The sequence below is a fragment of the Brassica napus genome, chromosome C5, assembly GCF_020379485.1.
Source record: "Brassica napus cultivar Da-Ae chromosome C5, Da-Ae, whole genome shotgun sequence".
In the NCBI taxonomy this organism is placed as follows: Eukaryota; Viridiplantae; Streptophyta; class Magnoliopsida; order Brassicales; family Brassicaceae; genus Brassica; species Brassica napus.
In genome coordinates this window covers 29,491,454-29,515,162 of record NC_063448.1, presented here as the reverse complement: position 1 = coordinate 29,515,162, position 23,709 = coordinate 29,491,454, and the positions used below count along the sequence as shown (strand labels likewise).

The window sequence follows — 23,709 nt, the reverse complement described above, 5'->3', positions numbered from 1 at the left end:
CTAAAACGAACAGTGAATATAACGATCTACAAAGAGTTAGATATGAGATGACAATACTCTTCCCTCTACAATCGAACGAATACAAACATGTTCTTAAAACGCAGAACACAATTTATTAAAAAAATCGTAAAGCAGGATTCGAAGCCACATGCTTTCAGTCCCGAAAACATAAATACGGCCACACTTGGCCAAAGCAAACAGCCAACAAGGGTAGTTTCAAGGCCAACAAAGGTCCGATATAAAATGCCATCAACAGCAACATGTCTGATAATCTCTACATGACACATAACTAAACCGTAAATGCCTCATTGGAAAACAGATCGTAAGCATCTTAACTCCAAGATGAACTACGAAAGGCTTGATCCCTTCGACAAGGGTACGTAGGCAGCCTTCATAAGGCGCAGCCCCAATAAACAAAAAAAAACTTTTCTTTACATGCATAAGTTTTTCTTCGTCAATGTTTGTCTACGAATCTTCGGATACGAACTTCGTCCAACATGCCTATCTTGCCTAACTCGCCTAACCGCACGCTAGAATCTCATCAATGATCCACGATTCTAACGGGCTGGGGGGCTAACTGTTGGGGTCAAAAATGGTCACGACGAAGTTAACATCCAAATCTCGGTAAAAATCAGCGTGAACATTTTTTACGAAAGTTATTCTTCGTAAAAAGAATCTTCACAAAAAAACCTTGCGGTAAAATTTTGTACTAATCTCAATCGAACAGCTAAATACCAATTGTTCGGAGGCAACAGACACATATCCAAATCGGCCACGGACAAGCTCAAGTATGGCCATCGGACCACGCACAAGCCAAGCTCGGTCGCTGCGTAGCGATCGAGCACGCAGACAGCTCGGTCGCTACGTAGCGACCGAGCTAAAGCCAAGACGTAGCAACCAAGCACGGTCGCTACGTAGCGACCGAGCTCAAGCCAAGCTCGGTCGCTACGTAGCGACCGAGCACATACACGGCTCGGTCGCTACGTAGCGACCAAGCGCCCACACGGCTCGGTCGCTATGTAGCGACCAAGCACGCACACGGCTCGGTCGCTACGTAGCGACCAAGCTCAAGCCAAGCTCGGTCGCTACGTATCGACCGAGCAGGCACATGGCTCGGTCGCTATGTAGAGAGCAAGCACGTACACGGCTTGGTCGCTGCGTCGCGACCGAACTTTCCCAAAACGTCGATACGACACGAATCCATGCATTCTCGTCTACTCTTTAATGCTATCTCCCGTAGGCCATGGCTAAACCATTCTTTGTTTCTCATCACTCGAAGTCATCAGTCAAACTTTATGATAAAAACCGCGGGAAGTTTGTTGTTATCAAAGAAACCTTAATAAACATTTCGAGTCAAAGACGGCCCAAAGAGGCCTAAAACTCAACTCGAAGCCCACTTACAATTTTTTAACCGAAAACCCATAAGCCTTATGACGGTTTATGCTTGGTTCGTAAGGCAAGATAAATGTCAAGTTTCCGCGGATAAATGTGAAGTTTCCGAAGATAATCACGAAGATCGGGAAAATTGGAATATCTCCATTTTTGAACTATGACGGCTTAAGGGCAGAAGGGGGAAGGCGCAAACCGACCTAGGAGAAAGTATATAAGGAGTCCTAGGCGAGAGGCAAAAGGGGATTCGAGACACAACAAAACTTAGCACTTAGAGCAATTTAGGCAATTTTCCGTTTTTGTTATTCGAGCTGCGACTCAATTAGGTTTAGCAGCTTTAGGGCTTTAGAACTAGGAATCTCGCCGACAGCTCTCATAGCCCAGGCTCTTACCTTGTTGTAACGCTCAAACGCAAATTCAGAATAAGATTTACTTTGCTCTCTTTTCGATTTCTTAGGTTTTATCGTCTTTATTTTGTGTTCTGATTGCTTGGCGAGTGTTATTAGCAGATATCTAGGATCTCTGGGAAACTAGGGTTCTCCTACTTTCCTTATTTAAACGAAAATCGACAGTGCGAATTTCGGTTCCCACGAGCCCCTAAAGATTGATGGAATTAAATTATTGATCAACATAACACATGTAGAGTTAGAGATCTCCCAACGTTCAAGGTTAATTTGAACCTTGTAATAACCCATTTTAATTAGATAATTATTTATTTAAAATAAACTAAAAATAAAATAATTTTTTTAATAATTAATTGCATACTCATAATGAACAAGTGTCTAGACCAAGTGACACATTTCAACATTTTACACAACATGTTATAAGCCAAACGCAACATCTACAACATATGTACAAACCAAATTATACATGTCAATTATTTATTCACTATATTTGTTTTAAATAATTACCAAAATATATTATCTTCAACATTTTACTAAAGCACCATTTGACATAAAATCATGCTTTATTGAGCAAAGGCACACATCCCAACTAGTAATTTCTTACATAACGGGTTCTATTTCATTGTCATTTAATTTCAGCCTATCATTGAATATATATATAAATATGATACTAGGTGATCTCCCATGTTCAAGCACGGGAATAAAATTTTTAAAAATAAATAAATTATAATATTAAAAAATATTTGGTTTTGTATGTTTATAGGTTTCAAATAATTTTGTTATTTGTTTGTATGATAAATTTTTTATTAAGTATCTTTATGTTCTCGTCTTCATCAGATATGTGATTTGAAAGATAAATTTTTTATTAAGTATCTTTATGTTCTCGTCTTCATCAGATATGTGATTTGAAATATAATGTTTTGTATTAATTTAACTATTCGTTACGGTATGTTGATTTGCATCTATTATAATTGATGAAGATTTTTTTTTTGTTTTAATCACGATAAAATTAGTTTATTAGTAAATAGTTCAGTTTATCCTCTTATATTTTTGAATATATTAAGTATATTGTTGTTTTGAAAATATGAAAAACATAAATATTAAATAAGATATGCATTAATAAACATAATTTGTAATATTTTGAAAATTATTAAACATATAAAAATTTATATATAATAGATAATTCATAATAATTGGTTGATTTAATTTCTCATATTTTGATTGGTTTCACTATTTATATTTTGGTATTGGGTTATATCATAATTTTTTTGTTATAATTAGACTAAAATAAGAATTATATTGTTAATTATACTTTTTTTAGTTTTTCCTTTGGTTGATATATATATATATGATTTTATATATGTATTTCAATAAAGTACACGTCTATATTTTATAAATTTATCGATATTTCTTTTTTGTTTTTGTTTTTTCGACAAATAAAAAGAATAATAATTTTTGTTTATATATAATCTGTCTTTTGACATTTTGTAAATATTTAATTGTATTTTTATGTGCTATTGTAAAAAGGAAATTTAAGCTAAAAATTTAGTTAGTGCAAAAAAAAAATTTAGTTAAAAAGTTTATTTAAATTTTATCAAGAAAAAAAGAAATAAAAATATTTGTTATTAACGGAAATTAGATATAATATTTTTAGTTGTTATTATAGGTTTTAAATGTAAAATTTAGAAATATTTTTATATTAAATTTATTATTTTTATCTTCTATTACTTTCTATTTATATAAAATAAATTCGTTTTTATTAAATTACATACTTTAAATATAAAATTGATATATATATATATATTTATTTATTTATATTTAATTAAGATATTGCCTTTTCTATTAAATTCCTTTTTGATTTGTATAAATTTAAATTCGTTTTTATTAAATTAATATAAAGATATAGCTTTTATATGAAAGATATTGCTTTTTCAGAATAAGGTGATTTGAAAACAAATATTAACAAAGAAAATGTTAAATAAAAATGTTAATAATTTCATTATATAATTAATTTAATTCATTAAGGTTATCATTGTAATTAATTATTCTAAGATTCAATGTGAGAGCGATGCATAGGAAAATGACTTCTCTAAATAATATTATAGAGATTCAGATTAGTTTCTTTGCATAAATCCCCTCATGTCTATCAATTCTGAATGCCCAATCTGGTTAAACTAAATCTTTAATTCATAAATTCTAAAATTGATTCACATCTCCAACAATGTGTGATGGAACTGCATCCACCCTCCCTTTTACATGACATTTGGCAAAGGCTTGACAGCATAAGTGTTTCAAAAGCTTCCATCAGAGTATTAAAGCTTCATACAATGTACCTGGACGTCACAAGATCACACTTATTCCAGTCTAAATTTTCAAGACTCAAAGGAGCATCAAGTCCTTTTCAAGCCTTGTAACGCCAATTATTGTCCATTGGCAATTTCTATTTATTTCGTGTGATTTCTTTCTTATTTTTAAGCTTATTACAATTGTAGAAGAGCCTATATAATCTCAGCATAGTCGTTCCTTTGTATTCACTCTTTAATCAGTTGAGAATTATTTAGTAAACTGTTTTAGTTTGTTCTTACAAAAGGGTGTCTTTTGTGTTATCACTTCAGGCCTTTGAAGAAAATCCCCTAACGTATATGATTGCGGATTGAATAGCTTGTGTGATTCAAATTTTTAAGTCGTGGTTGTTGTGGATTCAACAAAAAACCCAAATCCTTCTGTACTTTCGAACCCTCAAGCCTAAGCCTTGAAACCGTGAATTGCATTTCCTGAGGTGGATTCCTTGAACTTCCCTCATGTGTGTTTGAATCGAGTTTGGTCGAAACGAGTAGAGAGAGAAGAAACTCGTTGGTGGATCAGTTCAAAGGCGTTTTATTAATCGGTGAACATAAAAATTACAAATAAGAAAAGCTTGATCGGAAAGTAAGCCGGTATTCGGGGAGCGAAGGCCGGGAAAGTACAAATCGGCGAGAATACAAAATGAATAAAACCCTAACTCTAGCCACCAAGTGAGTATGTGTATGTTCGGATCCTCTCCTCGTTCCATCACTCTCACCTTTTATTGCCGCTGCTTTGTTCCCAATTTTAGGTCGGTCTGACCTAATGGGCCTGTCATAGTCGGATTGGACGCTGGGGCCGACCAATCTCTCATGAGCCGAGCTGCTGCACTCCTCCGTGACGCTGAGCGATGAGCTGAGTTTTAGCCATCACTCAGTCGAGAGCCTGTCAACATTATTCGGCTTCTCGGGTCGAGTCTCTTATTTGATGGATCTTGTGGAGGGATGAAATCCATCATCTATAATGTGTTTGTACATTCTCGAAAACAGAGTAGTACTCTCTATTATTTTGAAAAAATATTTAAGAAAAGGACATACATGGTCATTGGTCATAGTACTTTGGTCAACTTAAGTTCTTAAAGATCAACATACAAAGATGAGATGTAGCTCTTGAGTTTTTCGCTGGGTCTGGTAAAATTATCATCGGTTACGTAAGCAACATTAATCATACGGAAAAACTTGATGACTACATTTAGAAGCTTGTGTGGCACATTAATTGTCTTCAGAAACTCCTCATTCATCATCCTATCAACGTCTTCAACCATTTGATGAAGCTTTGTAATGGCTTCTTCTTTGGTACCCCCATATTGTTTCTTATAACAATTTATCGAGTTTGTGACATATATCCTCTACTCATATCATCCTAATATTTGTTTGATCGGGAAACGGTACGGAACGAGAGAACGTTCAGTTTTTAGATGTGGGCTAAGCAAAGACGTCTTATGAACGGTCAGAAGAGCGTTTCGTTGGTTACAAGGAAAGGAGATGCGTGAAAAGAAAGGTACCAGAGCCTAGAAGGCTTTACCGGAGAGATACAACAAGGCGAGATGACAAAGGTAAAACCCTAATCTAGCCGCCCAGTGAGTGTCAGTGATTTCGGATAACCCCTACGTTGCCTTTCCTTTCCCTTTTATAGTTGACCTCACGCTCTTCCGTGATCTAGTTTATGTCGTCTCTGTGGGCTTTAACTCGCTGGGCCGATAAGCCCACGTTGTCTCGTGGAGTCGTTTCCTCGGGGCGTTTAGTCGAGAAGCCCATCGAAAGCTCTCTCACATTACGCCGGGAGATCGACCCTTCAAGCCGCCGCGTCGAGCCGATGCTCCGCTTCATGTGGGCCGGGCCGTCTGTTCTTCGGGCCTTGAGGGATGGTCGAATTTACCATCTACAGTAAGTCCCCCCAGTTCATCGAGATGAAGATCCTCTCGGATTCGATGAATTTAGGAAGTTAAAGGTTTGGGAGGACTGACATAACGTTTCGAATGAATGTCTCCTGACCGGATGTCGCGAGGCATCGTTAGGCGTTTCCCCTTTGTCGGGTGGTTTAGTAAAATATCTACCGAACCGGCTTTGGTTTGGTTAGGTTTTCCCTTAACCGTTGGTTCTGATCGGGGTTGAGGCCGGTTAAAACGGGAAGCCGAAACGACGCTTCGATTTCTTCGGCGGCTAGGTAACTGTTCCTAGGCCCACATAAGCCCATGTAGGCCAAATGATGACGCCTCGGGGAGGCACCCCTTCTTTCCCTATAAATATTCGCTTCCTTCTCATTCTCTCCATTCTTCTCCGCACTTCTCAGGTATTTTCTCTCTCCTCCTTCTTATTTCTCTCTCTAGGTTGTTGTTGCAACATAGATAGCGATATGTCGTCTGGCGGGAGGTTATCTCATAAACAGAGAGGAAAAGAGATCGCAGCCTCCTCTAGTCCTTCGAGAGATGTGACCGAGGCACCGCTTGAAGAATTTGAACGGATTCATCACGACGCGATGATGGACACCTGGAATTTAGATCTGTTTCAAAGGATCCTAATCTCCGACTATGCGCGTTCGTATCGGCAAGAAGTGAGAGGAAATCCAGATGAGCCACATGCTTGCGAGAGAGACGGTTCCGGTGGTGCGGGGGACGGGGCTCTCGCTGTTAATTACGTGCCGACGTGCTATTATCCTGGAGGGATCTTTGAGGAACTCCCGGCGTTATCTTCCGAGTTTCTGCGCTCTCCTGATGTGAGTGGTCAAGCTTGGGAGAATGTTACTAAGACTCAGTCGACTCCCAATAGCGTGAAGAAGCTTCTGAGGGAACGTCATGGACTAGGGGTAACTTTCTTGATTCCCTCGGAAAACCAGAGGCCTTGGTCACCACCAGTTGAGTATCAGTGCGTTTACGAATCCTATTTTCGGGACGATACGAAGCTTTGGTTCCCAATTCCTCGACTAATCATATCGTATGCGAGGCGCCGAGATGCAGCGATAAGTCAGTTTTTGAATGGTTCGTGGCGTATCGCGGTGGCCCTGATGGTTATGGCCGCTGAAATTGATGTCTCGTTGAGCGTTCGTGTCTTCGAGGAGTTGACGTCCGTCAGCTCGTTAGACGACGGGCTTCTGTTGATAAAAATGCATCCCAGCTACAATGTGATAGGAAGGCATCCTAACAAGACGCCAGATTGGCAGAGATCTTATTTCTTCGTTAAATGTGATGACTCTGCCTTCAAAGACCCACCAGATGACGACTACCGTGGCTTATGGAACACTCTGCTTGGTAGAACATCTTCGTTAACTCATACCGTTTCTTCGTATACTAACTGCTTTCTGCCTTTGTTGTTTTTTTTTATGCAGCCGACCATCCGACTTCTCGTGACTATCCAGAAGACTTTCTTACAAGCGCTCGCGCCGCTGCAGGACTTGCTCAGGAGCATTGGGGGAATATTTCTTGGGAGAGGTTTCACCGTTCGATCGATCGTATTTCCAGGAGTAAGTCCATACTTTTCTCTTATTTCAATACGACTCTTTGACTTTGCCTAATAGTCGGGTTTCTGGACTCGTGTTCTTCGCAGAAGATTGGAATTCGAGTTATCCTCTTTCTGCCAACAAGACTAAGAGGCGGATCTCGCTATTCACAAAGGAAGAGCAGAAGAGAATCAACGAGGCAAGGAAAATGAGAGGGCTTCCAGATCTGAGTGCGATGATGACGGTCGAACTTAATCTGCCGAGTCTCGAACTACCTGCACCTTCTAACGAGATGGCGATTGCTGACACCACCGACGCGAGCCCTCATCATCAAGATTCCTCGGCTGGTACCACTACTTTGGCTCCTAAGAAGAAAAAGGTGGAGAAGAGACCCCGTGACGACCTTCCTGTCAACGTAGGCTCTGAAGCAGCTCCTGTTGAAGCGGAGATTCCTAGTCAGGAGGAGACGGCTGAACCGTCATCAAAAAAGAGGAAGAAAGGCAATCAGCAGCCTCAAGCTCCGGGATCGTGAGGCCGCGAGAGACTGATGTCGCCAATCCCGTGCATCAGAGTGAATCAGCTCGTGAGCCAGCTCTCAACTTAGCCTCATTGGATGATCTTGAAGACGCCTCTCCCAAAGTTACGCTGCGGAAGAAGAAGAAATCCAAAAAGACAGGTGATCGAGAGACGGTCGCTAGCGCTCTAGTTTCGTCGATCCCTGGAACATCAGCCGTAGGTGCTTCGTCTCGGAAGAAGACTCCGAGGGTCGAGTTTCCTGATCACGTGTCGTTCGAGTACGATGGTCCCACCCCGCTTATTTATGCTCCTTATAAATGTGCTGAGTTGGTCAGCAAGATCAAATGCGGGCCGAAGCCTCTTCCATCTGTGTCTGACTTTATCTTTAAGGACGAGTACGTCGACTCTGCTCGCACTAAATTACTGGTAAGTACTTCCTTTGACAGTCTTCCTTTTATGTGAAAACAGAATATTTAAGTTTCTTTTTTTTTTTAAAAAAGAAACTTAAATATTCTGTTTTCATGTTAGGGCGACGGGAGCATGAATTTCGTGGTTGAGAAATACGACACAGCTTTGAAGAAGACTCGCGAAGCCTTGAGAAAGTCGGAGAAAGCAGTGGCTGTAACACCCCCAAACTGTTTTAGACATCGGTCAGTCAGCCGGGCAACAATCAAACAAGAACATGCCCGAACGACCTTCCTCTGCCAAGTCCGGAAGTGTCACAACGGGTTTAGAATAGACTTTCCAAGTCACAAAACATAATTCTGTAACCCAGAATATCCATTCAAAACTCGTTTCCTCTAATCTTCGGCGTGAGGCTTTGCAACCCGTACCGAGTAATAGAGTTGTGTTAGATTGGACTAACCTAATATCAGATTCAACACGTCAAGAATATAAAACATACTTTATTTCATATATATAAAACATGAAGTTCACAAAACCAAAATATTATACATAGGGTCCATGGACGCAGTCGAAAGTAAAACATACATTCATATATCTTGAAAACGAGTCTTTAGCAAAAGATTATCAATCTACACCAGCTCCTACAGTTCTGCGAGTGCTACGATCCTCTCTACTGGTCACCTGCAAAAGGATGTGAGGAGTGAGTGAACTAGTTTCACTCAGTTAGCCAGGGTTCCCTATCTAGCATATACAACTACCCGTCATTCTAAACCCAACTCCAAACACAAGCAAGACGGATAGTTCAACAATCAATATTCAAGATAACAAAGCATGACCGATTTAAGCAATAAACCATTAAACCATAATAATTCAAAACACTTTTTATGAGTGTCACATCAATCAACCATATATATATACTCTTAGGGCCCAACAGAATCATTCTTCCTCCACATAAGGGACCCCGGCAATCCCTTCACTATTACACCACACAGGCGTAGGCGCTCGGGAATCACCCGGTCACGGTCCTCAATCGGAATCGCCTTGCCCCGGTCCTCTATCGGACTCGCCGGGGGCTGTCACATCCACGTGTGACACTCGGCCTTGGTGATCAAGCCAAGTTAAACCGAGCCCACCACTTTCCGGACCACGACCGGCTTAGTGGTACCATTTGAGGAAGCAATGACCTGCAAACTACTACTAGAACCACCACGAGGTTCTCACACAACAGTACCAACACGAGGTACATACAATAACAACATATAATAATCACACAATCACAATATTCCGGGTGCTTAGACTAGTCTTGCTATCCACTTAGCCCAGACATCGTCTCAAACCTCGGATCCACAAACTGACACCTAGACCGGTCCGACTATCCTAGCTCGGAAGCCGTCTCCGATGTCAGGAACCTGCATTAAAAATTTGTTAACAAACAATTAACCGTGACTCACAGTGATTAACCGATGTGGCTCAACTTTCTGATTCCGGAAGTCGACCAAACCCTTTCTATTTCCTCCAAATCTTTGTCTTGATTCTGTACCGTTAATCCCGCAATCTTGTAACACGTCTTGCTTCTCCAAGCAACTCTCTAAAAAGCTCCTTAAATTATTTATTTTCTTTTTCTATTTCTTTTCTTCTTTTCTTTCTTCTCTTTATTTCTTTGCTCTTCTTCCTCTCCTCTCTTCTCTCTTGGTCACGTAAGTGTGGAAATGGAAGAGGTTGACCTTCCTTATATAGTTAAACAAGATCTATGAAGTGGTGACAAGTATCACACACTCTCCCTCCCATCTTTGGCCACGTTTCCAAGACAATGACTCAGGTAAGTCATTTGCTTCCAAGTTGGCCACGTGATACTCATAAGCATGAGTAAGCATATTATTTATTTTCTTCCTTTCTTGTTTAGACACCTGGTGATGACAAAGCAAGACTGTACGATTCATTCTCCTTTTTTTCCCATCAAACACGTTGATTGCAACCAAGCCAGAAATATAAAATATTTCTTTATCTCCTCTTTTCTTCTCAGCTTGATTAATTAACCCAAACTTAGTGATCAAAACACCATTCTCATCGATCACCTTTCTCTTTTTAAAAGAAATAGCTTAATTATCCAATTAAGCTACTAACTTAATTTCAATGCATCGATCACTTCTTGTTTTTAGCTTTGTATTTTTCTCTCCAGAAAAAATTATTTCTGAAAAATAAATTACGAACTCGTAATAAATTCTCCAAAATAAATTTATTTGAATTATTTACTTAAAAATAATTCTTTCTCAGGAAGACGGGATATTACATCCTCCTCCTCTTATTAGAATTCGTCCCCGAATTCTCTAGGATGATCCCTCTTCTTCCATCACTACATCTTCATGGAAAAACTCTTGGTGCGACGCTTTGAACCTTGACTCATCCTCCCAGGTCACAATTACACGGTTTCGCTTACCCCAGAAGACTTGGACTTGAGGAATCTCTCGGTTCTTTAGTTTTCGTATTCGACGTTCACCTATTCGGATTGGTCCCTCTGGATAAGTGAGGTTTGTTTGCAGGTTTTCGATTTGCTCCATCTCAATAGCTTTGGGATCATGAACGTGTTTCCGTAGCATTGATACGTGAAACACCGGATGTATCCTCATTTCTTCAGGCAGGTTGAGACGGTAAGCAACATCTCCGATTCGTTCTTCAATCTGGTAAGGCCCGATGAATCTTACCGCAAGTTTCCCGACTTTCCCGAATCGATCTTTTCCTTTTTGATCTGACACTTTCAGATAAATCCAATCACCAATACTGAACACCACTTCTCGCCTTGATTGATCAGCGTACTTCTTTTGCCTATCCTGAGCTTTCTTCATATTGGTTTGAATGATCTCCAACTTTTCCATCGTCTCTTCAACAATTTCGAGTCCAAACTCTCTTCTTTCCCCAACTTCGGTCCAGCATAAAGGTGTTTTGCATGGCCTCCCATAAAGTGCCTCATATGGTGCCATACCTATGCTAGAATGAAAGCTGTTGTTTTAGGAGAATTCGATTATGGTAAATGCTTTTCCCAGCTTCCCGCCCAATCCAATATACACATCCGCATCATATCCTCTATGGTGCGACTGGTTCTTTCGGTTTGGCCGTCTGTCTCGGGATGATACGCAGTGCTTATGAATAATTTAGTTCCCACTGCTTCTTGTAACGCCTTCCAAAAATTTGAGGTGAATCTAGGATCTCGATCGGAGACTATATCTGTTGGCACACCATGCAACCTCACAATTTGGTCCACATACATCTCTGCCAATACTTCTACCTTATCGGTTTCCTTCATAGGTAACAAGTGCGCCACCTTCGTCAGTCTGTCGACAATCACCCATATTGCGTTATTTGATCTACCTAGAGCCGGGGGTAACCCAGTGATGAAATCCATGGATATGGAATCCCATTTCCACTGAGGTACTGGTAAGCTTTGTAACAACCCTCCTGGAATCTGATGCTCGACTTTGACTTGTTGACAAGTTTGACATTGAGCCACCCATCGCGCCACTGATTTCTTCATTCCCGGCCAATGATAATACCTTCGGATATCTCGATACATTTTCGTACTCCCGGGGTGGATACTGAGTAACGAATGATGCGCCGACTTCAAAATCTCATCTCGTAGTCCTTCTCCTTGTGGTACTGAAATCCTCCCATTAAGTAATAGTGTACCATCTGGCGCCATATGATAGCCAGTTGGGTTTGGACCTTCTTGACTCTTGACTTCCTCAATAATTCTCTTTAACTTTTCATCATGTTGTTGCTCCTGTCTGATCCGTGCGAGTAAACCCGCATGATTTACTGCATGCATGCCTAATGGCTCACTTGGCTCTCCTTCAATTTCCCATAAAGTCATCAACTTAAGTTCATTCGATAACGCTACCACTTCTTTTCAAACATCGGACGCCAACTTTCTACGACTTAGTGCATCTGCGACTACATTAGCTTTGCCGGGATGATATTGAATCTTCAGGTCGTAATCCGCCACAAACTCCATCCATCGCCTTTGTCGGAGGTTCAAATCAGGCTGCGTGAACAAATACTTGAGACTCTTATGATCTGTGAATACTTCCACGACTTCTCCATATAAGTAGGATCTCTAAATCCTTAACGCAAACACAACTGCCGCCATTTCTAAGTCGTGTGTTGGGTAGTTCTCTTCATGTTTTCTGAGTTGCCTTGATGCATAAGCAATTACTTTGCCTTCCTGCATCAACACACAACCCAACCCAACCCTAGAAGCATCTACGTACACAGTGTAAGGTTTACCTTGTTCAGGTAATGCCAATACCGGTGTTGTGGTCAAAGCTTTCTTCAGTCTCTGAAATGCTTCCTCCGTTTCTTTTCCCCGGATGAACGGAAATCCTTTTCCAGTCAACTTTGTCAGGGGCTTAGCGATCGAAGAAAAGTTCTTGACGAACTTTCGATAATACCCGGCTAACCCGAGGAAACTTCTTACCTCGGTTACCGTTGATGGCCTTTGCCATTCCTCGATGGCTTTCACCTTTTCCAAATCTACGGAAACTCCTTCTCCAGACACACGGTGCCCCAAGAACCCGATCTCTCTTTTCCAAAAAGAACACTTGCTGAACTTGGCATACAGCTTCTGGTTTCTTAACCGTTCCAACACTAGCTTCAAGTGTGCTTTGTGCTCTACCTCTGTCTTGGAATATATTAAAATGTCATCGATGAAGATTATCACGAACTTGTCGAGATAGTCATGGAAGACTTCATTCATCAATCTCATGAAGGCCGCCGGTGCATTAGCAAGGCCAAAAGGCATTACGACAAAATCATATTGTCCATAACGAGTTCTAAACGCAGTCTTCATGACATCACCTTCTGAAATTGGAATCTGATGATAGCCCGACGCCAAGTCGATCTTCGAAAACCAACTTGCTCCCCTTAGCTGATCCAACAACTCGTCTATCCTTGGAAGAGGATACTTATCTTTGATGGTGATATTGTTGATTCCTCGATAATCAACTAGGTCTTATGAAACCTTTCTCCATTAAATCTTCAAGTTGTTTCTTCAACTCTGCTAACTCTGTAGGTGCCATGCGGTAGGGAGTCTTTGCTATCGGCTTAGCTCCAGGTTCCAAGTTAATTGTGAAAGGGTTGCTCCGAGGTGGAGGTAACTCTTTCAACGCTGCAAACACATCCTCGAACTCTTGTACTACCGCAATATTTGTAATTTCAACTCCATTGCTAGCGGGTCCTTCACTAGTAGTTACTGTTACCAGATACGCTTCTCCATCCTTAAGCAAATCTTCCACTCTCAAGGCAGCTACTAAAGACACAGACTTGCTTGGACTGATCCCGTAGAACACTATTTTCCGTTGCCCATTCTCCTTGAACAAAACACGACCTTTTCCACAATCTAATTGTGCCCGATAGCCTGATAACCAATCCATGCCCAGGATAACTTTATATCCTTTTAAAGGCACCACCAACAAATCTGCCAAGAACATCTTCTCGCAAATGACTAACGGAACTCTTCTGATGCATTCTCTTACCTGGAGGGTTTGGTCTCCGGGAGTCATTACAACCACATCCATCCTGTCAATCACAAATGAACCCATAAACTCGGCAGCTACCTCAGGGGTCACAAAACTATGTGTTGCCCCGGAGTCGAACAATACATGTGTGGGACGGCCCGCAACATGTAAAGTTCCTGCCACAACATCAATATATATCAACAACATAATAATTATCCAACAGAAATTAAACCAATCCATCACAAGCAATCACACAACACAAAATCAATCTAGTAAGGTTAAAGAACCCAAATACCTGTGATGGGGCCCTTAGATGGGCCTGGAGGTTTAGTATCCTCTAGTTCTAAAGCGTAAACTCTACCTCCTATAGCTTGCCTTTTTGGTGCTGTTGCGATTGCAGGTGGAGCTGGAGGAGGATGGACAGTGATTGGCGTAGCTGGGATAGGACGATTGACGCTGCACTAGGTAGAGATGTGTCCTTTCTTTCCACACGTGTAGCATGTAGAATTGTATGAGTTTGACTGAAAGGATCCAGGTTTCTTCCTGAAGCATTAACTTGACTTATGTCCTATCTTTCCACAGTTAAAGCAGTTTCCTATGAAAAGAGATCGTCGACTTGGCTCTCCCGATTCTTTTACTTTTTCTTTACCCTTAAAAGATCTTTGGTTTCCACCATACTTTCCTTCTTGATGATGCTTGAATTTCTTACTTGCCGCCTTCTCAGCTTCCAATCCAATCTCCACATTCACAGCTTTTTCCACTAGCTCGGTGAGACTCTCGTAGTTCCCGACTGCCAGTTTATTTTCTAACTCTGGTTTTAGACCAAACATAAAGTTAGATATCATGGTTTCTTCATCATCTTATCCTCGCAGCACATGTCGTCGCAGTCGCATAAATTCAGATTCATATTCTCTAACCGTCTTATCTCCTTGTACCAAGTTTGCAAACTGACGTTGAAGCCTCCGCTTGGATTCAGGAGTGAAGTACTTGCGTTCAAATTCTTTTTTGAATGCCGCCCAAGTGGTGACCAGATGTCCTACTTGGCGATCCCTACTCTCCCACCATTCTGCCGCGTCTTTTTCTAAGTAATATGATATCTTGTGAATTTACATGTTTTTAACTTCTTATTCTTGCATGGTTTGGTCATTTAGAGCATCATTTAGGCACATTAGGTTGCATATCATTGCATTTGTACATATCAGGTGTTGGAGAGCACCATGGATGAGTTAGAGGACCATTGGAAGGATTTTGAGTCCAAAGAGTGAAAGATGAACACGGATGAAGGCCTTAAAGATCTCGTCTGAAGCTCAAAATTTGTGGAGACACTGGAAATTGAGTTAGCTTTCCAATAGAATTGGTTTCAAGTCATTTGGAGCTGTATTGGATAAGTTAGGATCAATTTACTATAGGTGTATCAAACCTCGCCGGGGACCACTGGAAAGTTAATGGGATGTCCCAACTTGCCACTTTCTTCTACCTTTCCTTTGCACGAGTTTTCCTACTTTTCTGTATAATATCTGCTTTCTTTTTATTAAAGGAGTGTGGAAGAAACATCATTATCTAACTTTAGTAATAATTTAACTTGTCAAAACTCTCCCTCTTTGAAATATCATTGTTCTTATTGTTCTTGAGCTGTTCTTCATTGTTCATCATCTGTTCTTGAGTTTTAATTTCGTTTTGCTTGTTTAATCCTTGTTTGTCTTTATTCTCTGTTGTATCTACTTGAATATGCTTCAATCTATTATGAGATTAAGTGTTTTCATGGAGATTAGTGAGTAGTTTCCTTAAGAATTCATGGGTTAGGGAGATTAGAGTAACTTAGTGAAGATCTATGGTGTTATTGTATTAGATCCTTGTATGAACTTGCTTGTTGAGTATTTTTAATGCTTGTTTAGTCTTGATCACTCTAAACCTGATTTCTAAACACTTCTCATCAGACATGATAAGATGAAGTGTTTGAATCAACTCAACTAAGCTCTAGTGAGATTAGCCAAGGACACTTGATGTTAAAATTGCTAGATAGTTATTAAACTTGAACTTAAGATTGCTTGATTGAATTAAGCCAAAGACATTTGATGTTTAATGATTTCTAAGCAAATGGACATTTACCTAGACATAGGACTTGTCTAAAATTGTGTTTAGACTTAAGAGATTACTTTGATTGAAAGCTTGTCACCTAGATTGGATCTTAGTTACTTGAAGTCAATTCCCAATACCCATGGATTCACTTGTCTAAATTGATTAAAACCTTGTTGTATTGCTCTGTTTGCTATTGTTACTTGTCACACACTCACCACTATTGAATCTGCTTAGCTTAAGAAATGACTTGTATTCTCACTGATTCACATCACTAGGACTGGTTCGACATTCACCCCACTATACTACAACATTTGCAATAGGCAAAAACCCTATTATCAAATTGGCGCCGTTGCCAATCCTAGTCTGATTGTGATATTGAGTTTGAGTCTTTGCTTGAGACTGAGTTTTACTTTGTTTTAAAGTTACTAATTCTACTTCTTCATCTGCTTGTGATCACAGGTGCATGAACGTAAGAAGTAGAGGCACTACACATCTTACTCCCTTGACAGATATCAAAACACTTGAAAGAGAGAACAGGAGAAGGTTAAGACAAGAAGAGCAAGAGGCTCAGATACAAAGATCAGAACCTATGATGGAACCAGTTCCAGAACAACCTCAAGCTGAAGAGGGCAATGGTCAAGGAGCTGCCAACCTTCGACCTAGACAACCACAACGCCAAGCTAGAGCCATCGGTACATATGATCAACCGAACATAAATGGGAATAGGTTGGGCATTAGGGCACCGCCAGTTGCCAACAACAATTTCGAAATCAAGTCCAGCCTCATCAACATGATTGAAAACAACAAGTACCATGGACTTGCCTTGGAAGACCCACTAGATCACCTTGACAGATTTGATAAGTACTGTGGCTTGTCAAAAACAAATGGAGTTTCAGAGGATGCTTTCAAGCTCAGATTGTTTCCCTTCTCTTTGGGAGACAAGGCTCACACTTGGGAGAAAAACATCTCAAGTGATACTATCACCACTTGGGATGAATGCAAGAAGGCCTTCCTCAACAAGTTCTTCTCTGCTACAAGGACTGCCAACCTTAGAAATCAGATCTCTGGTTTTCAACAAAGAGGACTTGAAGGATTTTCAGAGGCATGGGAGAGATTCAGAAGCTACTTGTCTCAATGTCCCCACCATGGCTTCAACAATGAGAGCTTGCTAAGCACTTTCTACAGAGGAGTCTTGCCTAAATTCAAAAGCCAGCTTGACACTGCAAGCAATGGAAACTTCTTGGGGAGGACTGTGGAAGATGCTTTAGAACTCTTGGAGAACATGGCACAGAGTGACTCTGTCTACAATGATGAATATGATAGAAGAGACAGAGGTGGTGGAGGAGAAGATATGACCACAAAGAGAGAGCTGAAAGCACTTCAAGACAAGATTGACATGCTACTATCAGAAAAGACCAAGAAAGAGGAGTTACATATGGTTGCTGAAGTTGATGGAGTAGAATGCCAAGAAGATATGTACTATGTCAATGCTCAGGGTACATGGTACAAGAAGGAGCCTGACTATCAATACCAGAACAACTACCAACAGAAACCCTTCTACAACAACCAACAGAAGCCATTCAACAACTACCAGCCAAGACCATTCTACAACAATCAGCCTAAGCCATTCTACAACAACAACCAAGGTGGTTACCAACCAAAACAGAACTTCCCTCCTGGATTCTCACCAAAACCAAGTCAACCTGCACAAGACCAAGCTGGATCATCAACACAACCTCCACAAGAGAGTAGTACTGAAGCTATGCTGAAACAATTATTGGAGGGACAAGCAAGAAGTGAGAAACAATTAGGGTATGAGCTGAAAAATCTCCACAACAAGATTGATGGGAATTACCATGATCTAAACAACAAGTTCAAAGCCTTGGAGAACCAGTTTGTCTCTATGACAGCCAGCTCAAGTCGCCAACAAGGTTCCCTACCTGGAAAGGCTGAACAAAACCCAAAGGAGACAATGAAGGCAATCACCCTAAGGAGTGGAAGAGAGTTGCCTCCTAAAGTTCTCATTAAGGATAATGAGAAACAAGGTGGGGAGGTGGTCATCAATGTAGATGATGATGTGGTGATTGTGGATGAGAAGACTAATGAGGAAATCTTGGAGAAGATAGTTGAAGCTAAGGGCAAGAGAAAGATTGGAGAGGAGAAAGTTGAGAACAAAAATGAGGCTGCTACATCAACAAAGGAGAAATTGTTCACTCCTCCTCCCTATGAGCCAAAGCTTCCCTTTCCTGGAAGATTCAAGAAGCAACTCCTAGAGAAGTACAAAGCCTTGTTTGACAAGCAAATGAGTGAAGTTCAGCTCACCATGCCCATAATTGATGCATTTATGCTGGTTCCACAATACAGCAAGTTCTTGAAAGATGCTGTAGAACAAAAGAAGAAAGAGATGGAAGGGATGGTGATTCTTACTCATGAGTGCAGTGCCATTATTCAGAGACTGACTGTCCCAAGGAAGCTAGAAGACCCTGGTAGTTTCACCCTGCCATGCGCCATTGGACCTTTGACATTTGAGAGATGTCTATGTGATTTGGGAGCAAGTGTCAGCCTCATGCCACTATCCATTGCCAAGAAGCTTGGGTTTACACAATATAAAAAGTGCAAGATCTCTTTGGTGCTAGCTGATCGATCTGTCAAGCTCCCCATTGGCATCCTAGAAGATCTTCCTGTCAAGATAGGAAATTGTGAAGTGCCTACTGACTTTGTAGTGCTTGAGATGGATGAAGAGCCTAGAGATCCTTTGATCTTTGGAAGACCTTTCTTGGCAACTGCTGGAGCAATGGTGAATGTGAGAGATGGCACAATTGATCTCCACCTTGGAAAAGATCACATTCTCCATTTTGATATCAAGGAGATGATGAAGAAGCCCACAACTCAAGGAGAAATATTCTACATTGATGAGATGGATGCCTTGGCTGATGATTTCCTTGAGGAGTTAGCGATTGAGGACTCTCTTCAACATGCCCTGACCATTGAAAGAGAGACCCAAATGATTGAAAACAAGGAGAGTGATGAGCTAGTAAGAAGGCTAGATGTTCACCTTGAGGAGGATGGAGAAGATGAGTTCATGGAGTTGCCACAAATGACTCAACATGCTGCCTCAGCAGACATTCAAGAGAACCTCCATGAAGCTGATTGGAGTGAGCTCAAGGCACCAAAAGTGGAGCTTAAACCTCTTCCCCATGGTGTAAGGTATGCTTTCCTTGGACCTAATGAGACATATCCTGTCATTGTGAGTAGTGAGCTGACTGAGAATGAATTGTCTATGCTTTTAAATGAACTTAAAAAGTATAGAAAAGCACTAGGATACTCACTTGATGACATTAAAGGAATCTCACCATCTTTGTGCATGCATAGGATACATCTAGAGGATGAATCTAAAACTTCAATTGAACACCAAAGAAGATTAAATCCTAATTTGAAAGATGTTGTTAAAAAAGAGATAATCAAATTGTTAGATGCTGGTGTGATCTATCCTATCTCTGATAGCAATTGGGTTTCACCTGTGCATGTAGTTCCTAAAAAAGGTGGCATAACAGTTGTTAAGAACGAAAATGATGAGTTAATACCAACAAGAACAATAACTGGACATAGGATGTGCATTGACTATCGAAAACTGAATGCAGCCTCTAGAAAGGATCATTTCCCTTTACCATTCATTGATCAGATGTTAGAGAGGCTAGCTAACCATCCTTATTATTGTTTCCTTGATGGATACTCTGGATTTTTCCAAATCCCTATACACCCAAATGACCAAGAGAAAACGACATTCACTTGTCCTTATGGTACCTTTGCATATCGAAGGATGCCATTTGGACTGTGCAATGCACCAGCAACATTCCAAAGAGCAATGATGTCAATTTTCTCTGATCTTATTGAGGATGTAATGGAGGTGTTTATGGATGATTTTTCTGTATACGGTTCTTCGTTTGCTACTTGTTTGTCAAATCTTTGCAGGGTATTACAGAGATGTGAGGACACTAACCTGGTGCTCAATTGGGAGAAGTGTCACTTCATGGTCAAGGAAGGGATTGTTCTTGGACACAAAGTTTCTGAGAAAGGAATTGAAGTGGACAAAGCCAAGATAGATGTCATGGTTGGTCTAGCTCCACCAAGAACAGTGAAGGATATAAGAAGCTTTCTGGGTCATGCCGGTTTCTATAGAAGATTCATCATGGATTTCTCTAAGATAGCTAGACCATTGACCAGGCTGTTATGCAAAGAAGCTGCATTTCACTTCGATGAGGAGTGTATGGAAGCTTTCAAAAACCTGAAGAATGCACTCATCAGTGCACCCATAGTTCAACCGCCAGATTGGGATCTCCCCTTTGAGATCATGTGTGATGCAAGTGACTTTGCTGTAGGAGCAGTCCTAGGCCAGAAGAGAGACAAGAAGTCACATGTGATCTACTATGCAAGTAGAACCCTTGATGAAGCTCAAGCTAAATACTCTACAACTGAGAAGGAGCTATTGGCCATTGTCTTTGCATTTGAGAAGTTCAGAAGCTACTTGGTTGGGTCAAAGGTGACTGTCTACACTGATCATGCTGCATTGAGACACCTCTTAGCCAAGAAAGATGCAAAACCAAGACTGTTGAGGTGGATTCTGCTGCTACAAGAGTTTGATCTTGAGATCAAGGACAGGCCTGGAGTTGAGAATGGAGTAGCTGATCACCTGTCCAGGTTGAAGGTGGAGTGTGGAATCCCTATTGATGACAGACTTCCAGAAGAGCAAATGATGGCTATTCATGCAGTGGTAGCTGTTTGTGAGACAGGAAAGAAACTTGAAGAGGTGAAGGCAGCTGATGAGAAGGGTCCTTGGTATGCTGATATAGTCAACTACTTAGCTAGTGGAAAAGAGCCATTGAACCTTGAAGGTTATGCCAAGAAGAAGTTCTATAAGGATGTGAAGAGATATTATTGGGATGAGCCTTACCTCTACATACTTTGTAGAGATCAACTCTATAGAAGGGCAGTGGCTGAAGAAGAAATTGATGGGATCCTTACACATTGTCATGGATCATCCTATGGAGGCCACTTTGCTACATTTAAGACAGTTGCAAAGGTGCTACAAGCTGGATTTTGGTGGCCTCACATGTTTAAAGACACCCAAGACTTTGTCTCAAGGTGTGACTCTTGTCAAAGAAGAGGAAACATCACCAAGAGGAATGAAATGCCTCAAAACCCCATCCTAGAAGTTGAAGTGTTTGATGTCTGGGGTATTGACTTCATGGGGCCTTTTCCTTCATCTTATAGCAACAAGTACATACTGGTGGCTGTAGATTATGTCTCTAAGTGGGTTGAAGCAATTGCAAGTCCAACCAATGATGCAAAGGTGGTTCTAAAAATGTTCAAGAGCATAATCTTTCCAAGGTTTGGGATTCCAAGAGTTGTGATCAGTGATGGAGGGTCTCACTTCATCAACAAACTGTTTGCAAACCTCCTTAAGAAGAATGGTGTGAAGCACAAGGTTGCAACTCCTTACCACCCCCAAACAAGTGGTCAAGTTGAGATTTCCAACAGGGAGATCAAGTCCATTCTGGAGAAGATTGTGGGGGTTACAAGGAAAGATTGGTCCATCAAGCTTGATGATGCATTGTGGGCTTATAGGACAGCTTACAAGACACCTTTGGGAACTACACCTTTCAACCTTCTCTATGGAAAGTCTTGCCATCTACCAGTTGAGCTTGAGTACAAGGCACTATGGGCAGTCAAGTTGCTGAACTTTGACATCAAGAGTGCCAAGGAGAAGAGATTGATCCAGCTGAATGAACTTGATGAGATAAGACTTGAAGCTTTTGAAAGTTCAAAGATCTACAAAGAGAAAACAAAGGCTCTCCATGACAAACATATCCTGAAAAGAGACTTTAAAGAAGGAGATCAAGTTCTTCTCTACAACTCCAGACTGAAGTTGTTTCCAGGCAAGCTCAAGTCAAGGTGGTCTGGTCCTTTCAAGGTTAAAGAGGTTAAACCTTATGGAGCAATAGTTTTGTGGAGTTCTGATGGAAGAGAGTTCACCATCAATGGACAAAGGGCTAAGCTTTACTTGGGAACCAAATCGGAAGACCTGGGAACTTCAGTTCCACTTTCCGATCCAACCACAGTCTAACCTAAAGGAGGCAAAGTCAAGCTAGAGACTTAAAACAAGCTCACTTGGGAGGAAATCCCAAGAGTATCCTTTGTATATATGTGTGAATGTTTTTAATAAATTGTGTGAACTATCCTTGTTTGTGTGTTTGTTTGTGTGAATTGTGTGTGATTTCAGTTTGGAAGGTGCTCAGGAAAAGGAAAGGATTCAAAAGAGGCTAGGAAAGAAACACAAGTGCTGTGGAGACATGCTCATAGCGACATGATTGGGTCGCTACAAGGAAGATAGCATAGCGACAAGCGCATAGCGACCCACACATGTCGCTATAACCCTTTACGGACAACCTTAGCGACGTGCGTAGCGACATCCTCATGTTACTACGACCAAACGAAGAGAATGCAATATTTGGCTAAGGACCGTAGCGACATATCCATAGTGACATTCTCATGTCGCTACAATCACAAGGTAAGTACTCTAATCCGGTTTAAAATCTCTCCACATCTCTAGTAATTTTTATTTTACTTATCATGTAAACCACTCCAAATTCAAAGTCACACAAGAGACTGTGTTATTCGAGTGTGGTGGGGGTACTATAAAAACTGATCATTTTGCTTGTTTTTATTTGGATGATTTGCATTTGACATATCTAGCACTTTGCATTTGACATATCTAGCACTTTGCATTTGTGTGGATTTTAATGATTTGCATTTTGGATTTTCTTGTGATTTCTAAATAAAAAAAAAAAAAAAATTTAAAAAGAGTTGTGTGTTTTGAATTATGCATAGGGAGCCATGATTGAAATTGCCATGAAAAGAACATATCTACAAGTATCTCTTGAGCCTTGAAAACTCTTTTTGAAACATGTTGCTCATATGATATTGACATTGTTCTTGAAACCAATTACAAACTGAACTTGGGCATAATGAATTTTATCTCTCTTGCATATGGGCACTTGCATACTTGATCATGGATTTCATACACATTTGGGTTATCTTATTCCATGTATTATCCTTTGATTAACCCAAATGGCACTCCCCTACCCTTGAACCCTTGCCATTCTTTGAAACCAATATTGATTTGTTGAGTGAGGTCTCTTATTGATAGCTTGTCATGTGCAAAATCTTGAGAGTATTGGGAGCGACATATGTTTGTTCTCATCTATTGCTAGCATAAGATCCTCATTTGAACTAGCATCTAGGATGGTGAGTGAGTTTGTGTGTTTTTAAGTTGTTATATCTTGGGTTTGAGAGAAGAGAAAAAGATCAAAGAGTGTCAATAAGAAAAGAAAACCAAAAGGAACCATGAAAATAAAAGAAGAAAAACTCTTAAGTGTGTCGATTAGAATTCCCCAAAGTAAAAAAAAAAAAAAATGAATGAAAGATCATAATGGGAAAGAAAAAGAGTGTCAAGTTCTTAGTTGGTTGATCATGTAAATAAAAAAAAAAAAAGAGTTCACTTGGTGAGAAATGTGAGTGAAGTGTATATACTTGGGTTTTGAAATATAAAAGATGGGTAGAATTTGTAATCA

General features: G+C 40.5%; 1 non-coding gene and 1 pseudogene across 1 annotated transcript; both read right to left on the bottom strand.

Moving 5' to 3' along the window:
• Positions 1-4,258: 4,258 nt before the first annotated feature.
• Positions 4,259-23,709, bottom strand: part of LOC106431051 — a 33,738-nt pseudogene continuing 14,287 nt past the window's right edge.
• Positions 17,124-17,230, bottom strand: LOC125588084. Its single transcript, XR_007324480.1, has one exon. It is a non-coding gene; the product is annotated as a small nucleolar RNA R71 (small nucleolar RNA).